Consider the following 10,669-nt stretch of genomic DNA (forward strand, 5'->3'; position numbering starts at 1 on the left):
TCTTAGGATCGACAAAACCTTCGGGTTGCATCATATACAACTCTTCCTTAAGGAAACTGTTAAGGAACGCCGTTTTGACATCCATCTGCCAGATTTCATAATCAAAAAATGCAGCTATTGCTAACATGATTCTGACGAACTTAAGCATCGCTACGGGTGAGAAAGTCTCATCGTAGTCAACTCCTGGAACTTGTGAAAAACCCTTTGCCACAAGTCGAGCTTTATAAACGGTCACATTACCGTCAGCGTCCGTCTTCTTCTTAAAGATCCATTTATTCTGAATAGCCTTGCGGCCCTCAGGTAGTATCTCCAAAGTCCATACTTTGTTCTCATACATGGATCCTATCTCGGATTTCATGGCTTCTAGCCATTTGTTGGAATCTGGGCCCACCATTGCTTCTTCATAATTTGCAGGTTCATTGTTGTCCAACAACATGATTGATAAGACGGGATTACCGTACCACTCTGGAGCAGCGCATGATCTCGTCGACCTGCGTGGTTCAACAGAAACTTGAACTGGAGTTTCATGATCATCATCATTAACTTCCTCCTCAACCGGCGTCGCAATGACAAAGGTTTCCCCTTGCCCTGCGCCACCATCCAGAGGGATGAAAGGTTCGACAACCGCGTCAAGTTCTATCTTCCTCCCACTCAATTCTCTCGAGAGAAACTCCTTCTCGAGAAAAGCTCCGTTCTTAGCAACAAACACTTTGCCCTCGGATTTGAGATAGAAGGTGTACCCAACTGTCTCTTTTGGGTAACCTATGAAGACGCATTTTTTCGCTTTGGGTTCCAGCTTTTCAGGCTGAAGCTTTTTGACATAAGCATCACATCCCCAAACTTTAAGAAACGACAACTTTGGCCTTTTGCCATACCACAGTTCGTATGGTGTCGTCTCAACGGATTTTGATGGTGCCCTATTTAAAGTGAATGCAGCTGTTTCTAATGCATAACCCCAAAATGATAACGGCAAATCAGTAAGAGACATCATAGATCGCACCATCTCTAACAAAGTACGATTACGACGTTCGGACACAACATTACGCTGTGGTGTTCCAGGCGGTGTTAACTGTGAAACAATTCCACATTGTCTTAAGTGAGCACCAAACTCGAAACTCAGATATTCACCCCCACGATCAGACCGTAGGAACTTGATCTTCTTGTTACGATGATTTTCCACTTCACTCTGAAATTGCTTGAACTTTTCAAATGTTTCAGACTTGTGCTTCATCAAGTAGACATAACCATATCTACTTAAATCGTCAGTGAAGGTGAGAAAATAACGATATCTGCCGCGTGCCTCCACGCTCATTGGACCACACACATCGGTATGTATGATTTCCAATAAGTCACTTGCACGCTCCATTGTTCTGGAGAACGGAGTCTTAGTCATCTTGCCCATGAGGCATGGTTCGCACGTGTCAAGTGAATCAAAGTCAAGTGACTCCAAAAGTCCATCAGCATGGAGTTTCTTCATGCGCTTTACACCAATATGACCCAAGCGGCAGTGCCACAAAAATATGGCGCTATCATTGTTTACTCTAACTCTTTTGGTCTCAATGTTATGTATATGCCTATCGCTATCAAGATTCAATATGAACAATCCTCTCACATTCGGTGCATGACCATAAAAGATGTTACTCATAGAAATAGAACAACCATTATTCTCAGACTTAAAAGAGTAACCGTCTCGCAATAAACAAGATCCAGATAGAATGTTCATGCTCAACGCAGGCACTAAATAACAATGATTTAAGTTCATCACTAATCCCGATGGTAGCTAAAGTGACACTGTGCCGACGGCGATTGCATCAACTTTGGAACCATTTCCTACGCGCATCGTCACTTCGTCTTTCGCCAGCCTTCGTCTATTCCGCAGTTCCTGCTTCGAGTTGCAAATATGAGCAACAGAACCGGTATCAAATACCCAGGCACTACTACGAGAGCCGGTTAAGTACACATCAATAACATGTATATCAAATATACTTGATTTTTCTTTGCCCGCCTTCTTATCTGCCAGATACTTGGGGCAATTGCGCTTCCAGTGACCCATACCCTTGCAATAGAAACACTCCGTTTCAGGCTTAGGTCCAGCTTTGGGTTTCTTCGGCGGATTGGCAACAGGCTTGCCGCTCTTCTTCGAATTGCCCTTCTTGCCTTTGCCGTTTCTCTTGAAACTAGTGGTCTTATTTACCATCAACACTTGATGCTCTTTACGGAGTTCAGACTCTGCGACCTTCAACATCGCAAACAACTCGCCGGGAGACTTGTTCATCCCTTGCATGTTGTAGTTCAACACAAAGCCTTTGTAGCTTGGCGGCAGTGATTGAAGGATTCTGTCAGTGATAGCTTCTTGCGGGAGTTCAATCCCCAGTTCAGCTAGACGGTTTGAGTACCCAGATATTTTGAGCACATGTTCAGTGACAGACAAGTTTTCCTCCATCTTGCAAGCATAGAATTTATCGGAGGTCTCATACCTCTCGATCCGGGCATTCTTCTGAAAGATAAACTCCAACTCCTGGAACATCTCAAATGCTCCATGATGCTCAAAGCGACGTTGAAGTCCCGGTTCTAAGCCATACAAGACTACACATTGAACTATTGAGTAGTCCTCCTTACGTGCTAACCAAGCGTTCTTAACATCCTGATCAGCCGTAGCGGGTGGTTCATCTCCTAGCGCAGCATTAAGGACATAATCCTTCTTCCCAGCTTGTAAGATTAGCTTAAGATTACGAGCCCAGTCTACAAAGTTGCTTCCATCATCTTTCAACTTAGCTTTCTCTAAGAACGTATTAAAATTCAGGATGACTGTCGCGTGAGCCATGATCTACAACACAAATATATTCAAAGTGGACTTAGACTATGTTCAAGATAATTAGAGTTTAACTCAATCAAATTATATGCTAAACTCCCACTCAAAAAGTACATCTCTCTAGTCATTTGAGTGGTGCATGATCCACTTACACTATCCCAAGTCCGATCATCACGTGAGTTGAGTATAGTTTCAGTGGTAAGCATCCCTATGCTAATCATATCATCTATATGATTCATGATCGACCTTTCAGTCTCATGTGTTCCGAGGCCATGTCTGCACATGCTAGGCTCGTCAAGCTTAACCTGAGTGTTCCGCGTGTGCAACTATTTTGCACCCGTTGTATGTGAACGTTGAGTCTATCACACCCGATCATCACGTGGTGTCTCGAAACGACGAACTGTAGCAACGGTGCACAGTCGGGGAGAACACAATTTCGTCTTGAAATTTTAGTGAGAGATCACCTCATAATTTTACCGTCGTTCTAAGCAAAATAAGGTGCATAAAAGGATTAACATCACATGCAATTCATAAGTGACATGATATGGCCATCATCACGTGCTTCTTGATCTCCATCACCAAAGCACCGGCACGATCTTCTTGTCACCGGCGCCACACCATGATCATCCATCAACGTGTTGCCATCGGGGTTGTCGTGCTACTTATGCTATTACTACTAAAGCTACATCCTAGCAAAATAGTAAACGCATCTGCAAGCACAAACGTTAGTATAAAGACAACCCTATGGCTCTTGCCGGTTGCCGTACCATCGACGTGCAAGTCGATATTTCTATTACAACATGATCATCTCATACATCCAATATATCACATCACATCGTTGGCCATATCACATCACAATCATACCCTGCAAAAACAAGTTAGACGTCCTCTAATTTTGTTGTTGCATGTTTTACGTGGTGACCAAGGGTATCTAGTAGGATCGCATCTTACTTACGCAAACACCACAACGGAGATATATGAGTTGCTATTTAACCTCATCCAAGGACCTCCTCGGTCAAATCCGATTCAACTAAAGTTGGAGAAACCGACACTTGCCAGTCATCTTTGAGCAAAGGGGGTTACTCGTAACGATGAAACCAGTCTCTCGTAAGCGTACGAGTAATGTCGGTCCAAGCCGCTTCAATCCAACAATACCGCGGAATCAAGAAAAGACTAAGGAGGGCAGAAAAACGCACATCACCACCCACAAAAACTTTTGTGTTCTACTCGAGAAGACATCTACGCATGAACCTAGCTCTGATACCAATGTTGGGGAACGTCGCATGGGAAACAAAAAATTTCCTACGCGCACGAAGACCTATCATGGTGATGTCCATCTACGAGAGGGGATGAGTGATCTACGTACCCTTGTAGACCGTACAGCAGAAGCGTTAGAGAACGCGGTTGATGTAGTGGAACGTCCTCACGTCCCTCGATCCGCCCCGCAAACAATCCCGCGATCAGTCCCACGATCTAGTACCGAACGGACGGCACCTCCGCGTTCAGCACACGTACAGCTCAATAATGATCTCGGCCTTCTTGATCCAGCAAGAGAGACGGAGAGGTAGAAGAGTTCTCCGGCAGCGTGACGGCGCTCCGGAGGTTGGTGATGACCTTGTCTCAGCAGGGCTCCGCCCGAGCTCCGCAGAAACGCGATCTAGAGGAAAAACCGTGGAGGCATGTGGTCGGGCTGCCGTGGAAAAATCGTCTCAAATCAGCCCTTAAACCTCCGTATATATAGGTGGGAGGGAGGGGGCCTTGCCTTGGGGCTCAAGGAGCCCCAAGGGGGTCGGCCGAGTCCAAGGGGGAGGACTCTCCCCCCCCCCCCAAACCGAGTTGGACTAGGTTTGGTGGGAGGGAGTCCCCCTTCCTTCCCACCTCCTCCTTTTTTTTCGTTCTCTCTTGATTTTCTTCTCCTTGGCACATAGGGCACTTGTGGGCTGTCCCACCAGCCCACTAAGGGCTGCTGTGTCTCCCCCAAGGCCTATGGGCTTCCCCGGGGTGGGTTGCCCCCCCCCCCCCCGGCGAACTCCCGGAACCCATTCGTCATTCCCGGTACATTCCCGGTAACTCCGAAAACCTTCTGGTAATCAAATGAGGTCATCCTATATATCAATCTTCGTTTCCGGACCATTCCGGAAACCCTCGTGACGTCCGTGATCTCATCCGGGACTCCTAACAACATTCGGTAACCAACCATATAACTCATATACGCATAAAACAACGTCGAACCTTAAGTGTGCAGACCCTGCGGGTTCGAGAACTATGTAGACATGACCCGAGAGACTCCTCGGTCAATATCCAATAGCGGGACCTGGATGCCCATATTGGATCCTACATATTCTACGAAGATCTTATCGTTTGAACCTCAGTGCCAAGGATTCGTATAATCTCGTATGTCATTCCCTTTGTCCTTCGGTATGTTACTTGCCCGAGATTCGATCGTCAGTATCCGCATACCTATTTCAATCTCGTTTACCGGCAAGTCTCTTTACTCGTTCCGTAATACAAGATCCCGCAACTTACACTAAGTTACATTGCTTGCAAGGCTTGTGTGTGATGTTGTATTACCGAGTGGGCCCCGAGATACCTCTCTGTCACACGGAGTGACAAATCCCAGTCTTGATCCATACTAACTCAACTAACACCTTCGGAGATACCTGTAGAGCATCTTTATAGTCACCCAGTTACGTTGCGACGTTTGATACACACAAAGCATTCCTCCGGTGTCAGTGAGTTATATGATCTCATGGTCATAGGAATAAATACTTGACACGCAGAAAACAGTAGCAACAAAATGACACGATCAACATGCTACGTCTATTAGTTTGGGTCTAGTCCATCACGTGATTCTCCCAATGACGTGATCCAGTTATCAAGCAACAACACCTTGTTCATAATCAGAAGACACTGACTATCATTGACTAACTGGCTAGCCAACTAGAGGCATGCTAGGGACGGTGTTTTGTCTATGTATCCACACATGTAAATGAGTCTTCATTCAATACAATTATAGCATGGATAATAAACTACTATCTTGATACAGGAATTATAATAATAACCATATTTATTATTGCCTCTAGGGCATAATTCCAACAACTCTTCCTCTAGAGCAATGGATAGTTCCGAAATCTCATCGGTGTAATCATGACTATGTCCTTCCAACTTGGAGATAGTATCCTCATGAGTCTCAATGAGATCATTGTCCCCACCAAGTTTTTCCAAAAGAGCAACAAAGTGCTTCTTGGATTCACCATTGATCTTACACAGGAATTTGTCAAACTCATTCTCATCAAGCTCCATTACTTCACTATCATCAACACAATCTAACAATGAAGGAGAAGTAGTGATAGTGGTCTTGATGTTGGGGGTTACCTTAGTGATACCTTTGGTCATGAGGCACTTGGCAATGCGGTTCTCGTTGGTGGATCCGAAGAGAGACGCCTTGGGGGAGGAAGTGGCAATGGCCACGATAGCCGTTGCCATCCCCTCACGGCATGTGTCATCTTCATCATCATCGTAGGTGTACTCTGCATGGGCCACCAAACCCCTTGGAGGAGTCTTCTTGGTGAAGATGTTCTTGCTTGGGAAAGACTTGGCTTTGTATTTGCGAATGAGCTTGCCCCCGTTGTCTTCCCTCTTCTCATAAGGACAATTCGCCAAAAAGTGACTCACATTGCCACAATTTTAGCATGTCCTCACTCGTTGTTTGTTCTTGGAGCCACTTGAGTTGTTCTTTGAGAAGTTGGGCCTTGAGTTTCTCTTGTTGCCCCAAAATTACCTTGATGCAAGAGCCATGTGCTCATGGTAAGCATACTTTGTGTCTTCGGGGCAGACCTCTTCTTCCTCTTCCTCTTCCTCTTCTTCATCCAAAATGACCTTGACTCTCAAGGCAAGGTTGGGTGAGGCTTTCTTCGACCGGACATGAGCAAGAGCATTGTCGGTGGTCTTGTTCATTATATTCATGGCAATGAACTCATCCAACACTTTGCTTGAGGTCAAGGTGTGGAAACCCGGTATTTGACGAATGACAGAGGACATGGCTTTGTTGAATGGCATGATGGCCTTGAGAAACTTGCGCTTGATCCAAGTGTCATATGTATCCTTGCTCCCATGATCTTGGAGAGCAACGACAAGAGTAGTCACCCTTCGGTAGAGATCACGAGGTTCCTCATCATCTAGCATCACAAATTCATCGGCCTCATCAGGAACCACTTCAAAGTTGGACCGTTGAATGCTTGAGATCCCCTTGTACAACACCATGATGTGCTCCCAACAATCCTTTGCATGGGTGAAGGGGCACAAGTGAGATAGATCTTCAGGAGGAACCGCAGATTGAAGGATGAACAACGCGGAATTATTCTATTGATTGTCCGCCTCTTCTTTTGGAGTGAGGTTGTTTCGATCCTGTGGGTAAAATCCTTGTTCGATGATTCTCCAAAGATTTGTTGAGCTGTGATTAAAATGAGACTTGATGCAAAAGATCCAATTAGCGAAATCACCTTTGACAAGTTTAGGAGAGGACGAAGGTTATTAATATGCGGTGTAGGGACTGGTCCTCCATAGACCAGCGGAGGAGGAACCGAGGCAAAGGTTCCCGTCCCATTCTTGTCAAGGGGGGAAGAAGTTCGAGTACCTTTAGCCGGTTACTTTTCGGAATTGGACTATGAATCCGATGTGGTGGGTTTAGCCACAAGCAACGGCTCGGGAGAATTCTTCATCCCCTCAAGTAATTCTTTAAGCATGGACTTGACTTCGGTCGTCATAGATGTCTTGAGTGAGGCCATAGCCTCATTCAAGTCGTCCCGGGTGATCGAACTCAACTCCACGGCCTCGGGCACTTCGTGCCCAACCTCACCATCGTCAACCCTACTCTTGGGGTGGTGAAACCCTTAATAAAGAGATGTGTCTCTGATACCATTGAAAGGATCGATATGGTTGACTAGAGGGGGGTGAATAGGCACCTACCGATTTTTAGCTCTTCTTAACAAATTAGGGTTAGCAACAAAAGGTTCTCTAAAAAGACAAACTAGGTGAGCAACCTATATGATGCTAACAACAACAACAACCAATTCAAGTGAGGAATACATCACAACAATAATTAGGACAAAGTAAAGGTAAGAGATAACCACAAGTGGAACTGGTGGAGACGAGGATGTGTTATCGAAGTTCCTTCCCTTTGACAGGAAGTACGTCTCCGTTGGAGCGGTGTGGAGGCACAATGCTCCCCAATAAGCCACTAGGGCCATCGTATTCTCCTCACGCCCTCACACAATACGAGATGTCTTAATTCCACTAGTGGTGCCCTTGAGGGCGGCGACTGGACCTTTAAAACAAGGTTGGGGCAATCTGCACACAAAGCTTGGAGGCTCCCAACAAGACCACGGAGCTTCACCACAATGGATTGTGGCTCCGGGGTGACCTCAACCGTCTAGGGTGCTCAAACACCCAAGAGTAACAAGATCCGCAAGGGATTAGTGGGTGGAATCAAATATCTCTTGGTGGAAGTGTAGATTAGGGCCTTCTCAACCAATCCCTAGGAAATCAACAAGTTTGATTGGCTAGGGAGAGAGATTGGGCGAAAGTGAGCTTTGCAGCAACAATGGAGCTTGGGGAGGTAAGAGGTGACCTTCTTGGGGAAGAAGACCCCTTTATATAGTGGGGGGAAGAATCCAACCGTTACCCCCACTCATAGCCCGAGCAAGGCGGTACTACCGCTGCTAGGAGCGGGACTACCACTCGGTAGGTACACCAACCACGGTAGTATAAAATTACTACCGTGCCTACCACCGCTGAGGTTGTGGCTGCGCAAAAATTCCGAGGGAGCGGTAGTAAAAAAAAACTACTACCACCCAAAGAGTGGTACTACCGCTGGCACCAACGGTACTACCGCTGGCACCAACGGTACTACCGCTGGTCCTTTGCGCAGACAGGGAGAAACAAGCTCGAGCTCCATTGAAGCGAGGGAAAAGTGGTGCAATAGAATTGTGTACGTGTTGATTCCACCCAACCTTTTCGAAGCGGACCCCTCTTAATAGTACGGCTTTCCTACGACTCAAATCCACCAAAGATAAACTAGAAAGCAACCGTCTTTGAAATACTCCGAGGGGCACCGAATGGTGTTGTGCCTAGACATGAATTATCTGAAATGCTCAATGCACACGATCAGTCCGCACATGCATTGTCATCAATCGTCAAAACCACTTAGGGAGAAATATGCCCTAACACTTGGTCAGCTTCAGCTCCTCTAACTGTACATAAATCTTGGAATGATGATCTAACTCTTACTTCTTTAGAAATGCGTAATCCATTTCTTTCTAGCCAATGTACTTCATGTCATGCCCATGCCTACCATCTTGCCAATCAAAGATCTTGGAAACATCATCCATAAGCTGATTGTATTAATTTTCGAGCTGACCATTCTCCTTCTTAAACTTGTCTATCTCTCTCATGAGCCTCCTCGTCAAACACCGTGAGAGCATTTTTTTAATGAAACATATCCAACGACTTAGTTAAGCACTTGCGTGGTATGACATGCTAAGGCCCGTCAACCCACTCCACCACTCCAAACGTAACACCTCCCTGCAAAAGCGAAGTAGATAGTACACCACAATTTACCTCAGTACTATTTAAGAATTTATAACATTGATAACTAATTTACTACATTTCTTACCGCTTTCCTAACATCGAACAATAATGAACATTGACAGACTACTACATACTGATCAATGGCCATTTCATGAGCTACTATTAACTCTAAAACCGTAAAGGATGCCTCAATTGGCAATTTGACGTACACAATACATATTAGTGACCATTTCATTGCCGGGTCACCAACCACTAACTCATCCCGCAGTACTTAATTACAACTAGGAGTGGTCACTGACTAGCTAAATACCGCAATGTACCAAGTACTTGTATGTGACTTGTTAAGAAACAACAAACATAGTATATTCTACACTCCATGTACTAGTGTCACTGCATCATCTACTATACTATGTTGTTTCAGTTACATATGCTTCATAGATTAAGTGAGTAGAGGTCAACAAACAAAGCGAGATCTGATTTGTTTTTGCATAGAAGCTTCATGTATTGCTAATCACCTGCACGGAACACCCAAGGAATCTCCCTCAAGTGTCAATTCTATCAAAGGCAACATATTTGTTAGGGTTGTGCTGGTGCAACACGCACTTGGGTGACGAATCCGCAACAACAGCACAAAAGGTTCACTCATGAATGGTGTCGTGGGTATCCTACAACCATCAACACCAACATCAACCAAAGAATCCTTCGAATTCGTGTCAAACATAGATGATAGCTCAAATAAATAAAATTTCCCAAATCATAAACCCTAAGCCTATGTGCAGAAAAAACTTATCCACCTCTCCATGTCCATCTTGCAACACATGTCTAGGTGGTCGTTTGTGGTCTCCTCCTCATCCTTCCATGACGACATGGCTCACCGGAGACGAGCAATGGGGTTGAGGGCGACAAGAAGCTGAGCAGGGAGATAGGAAGAGCGAGCAACCGAGAGAGAGACAAAGAGAGAGGGAGAGAGAGATGGAGAGAGGGAGGGATGGATGGAGGGAGGGAGGGAGGGATGGATGGATGGAGGGAGGGAGGGAGAGAGGGAGGGAGGGAGGGAGGGAGGGAGAGTGGGAGGGAAGGAGCGAGAGAGAGAGAAAGGGATAGAGAGGAAAGAGGGATGGATGGATGGATGGATGGAGAGAGAGAGGAGAGAGAGAGAGAGAGACACACACACACACACACACACAGAGTGAGTGAGAGAGAGAGAGAGAGGAAGGGAGAGAGAGAGGGGAGAGAGAGGGAGAGAGAGAGAGAGGGAGAGATAAAGGG

Source organism: Hordeum vulgare, chromosome 5H, assembly GCF_904849725.1.
Source record: "Hordeum vulgare subsp. vulgare chromosome 5H, MorexV3_pseudomolecules_assembly, whole genome shotgun sequence".
Classification (NCBI taxonomy): domain Eukaryota; kingdom Viridiplantae; phylum Streptophyta; class Magnoliopsida; order Poales; family Poaceae; genus Hordeum; species Hordeum vulgare.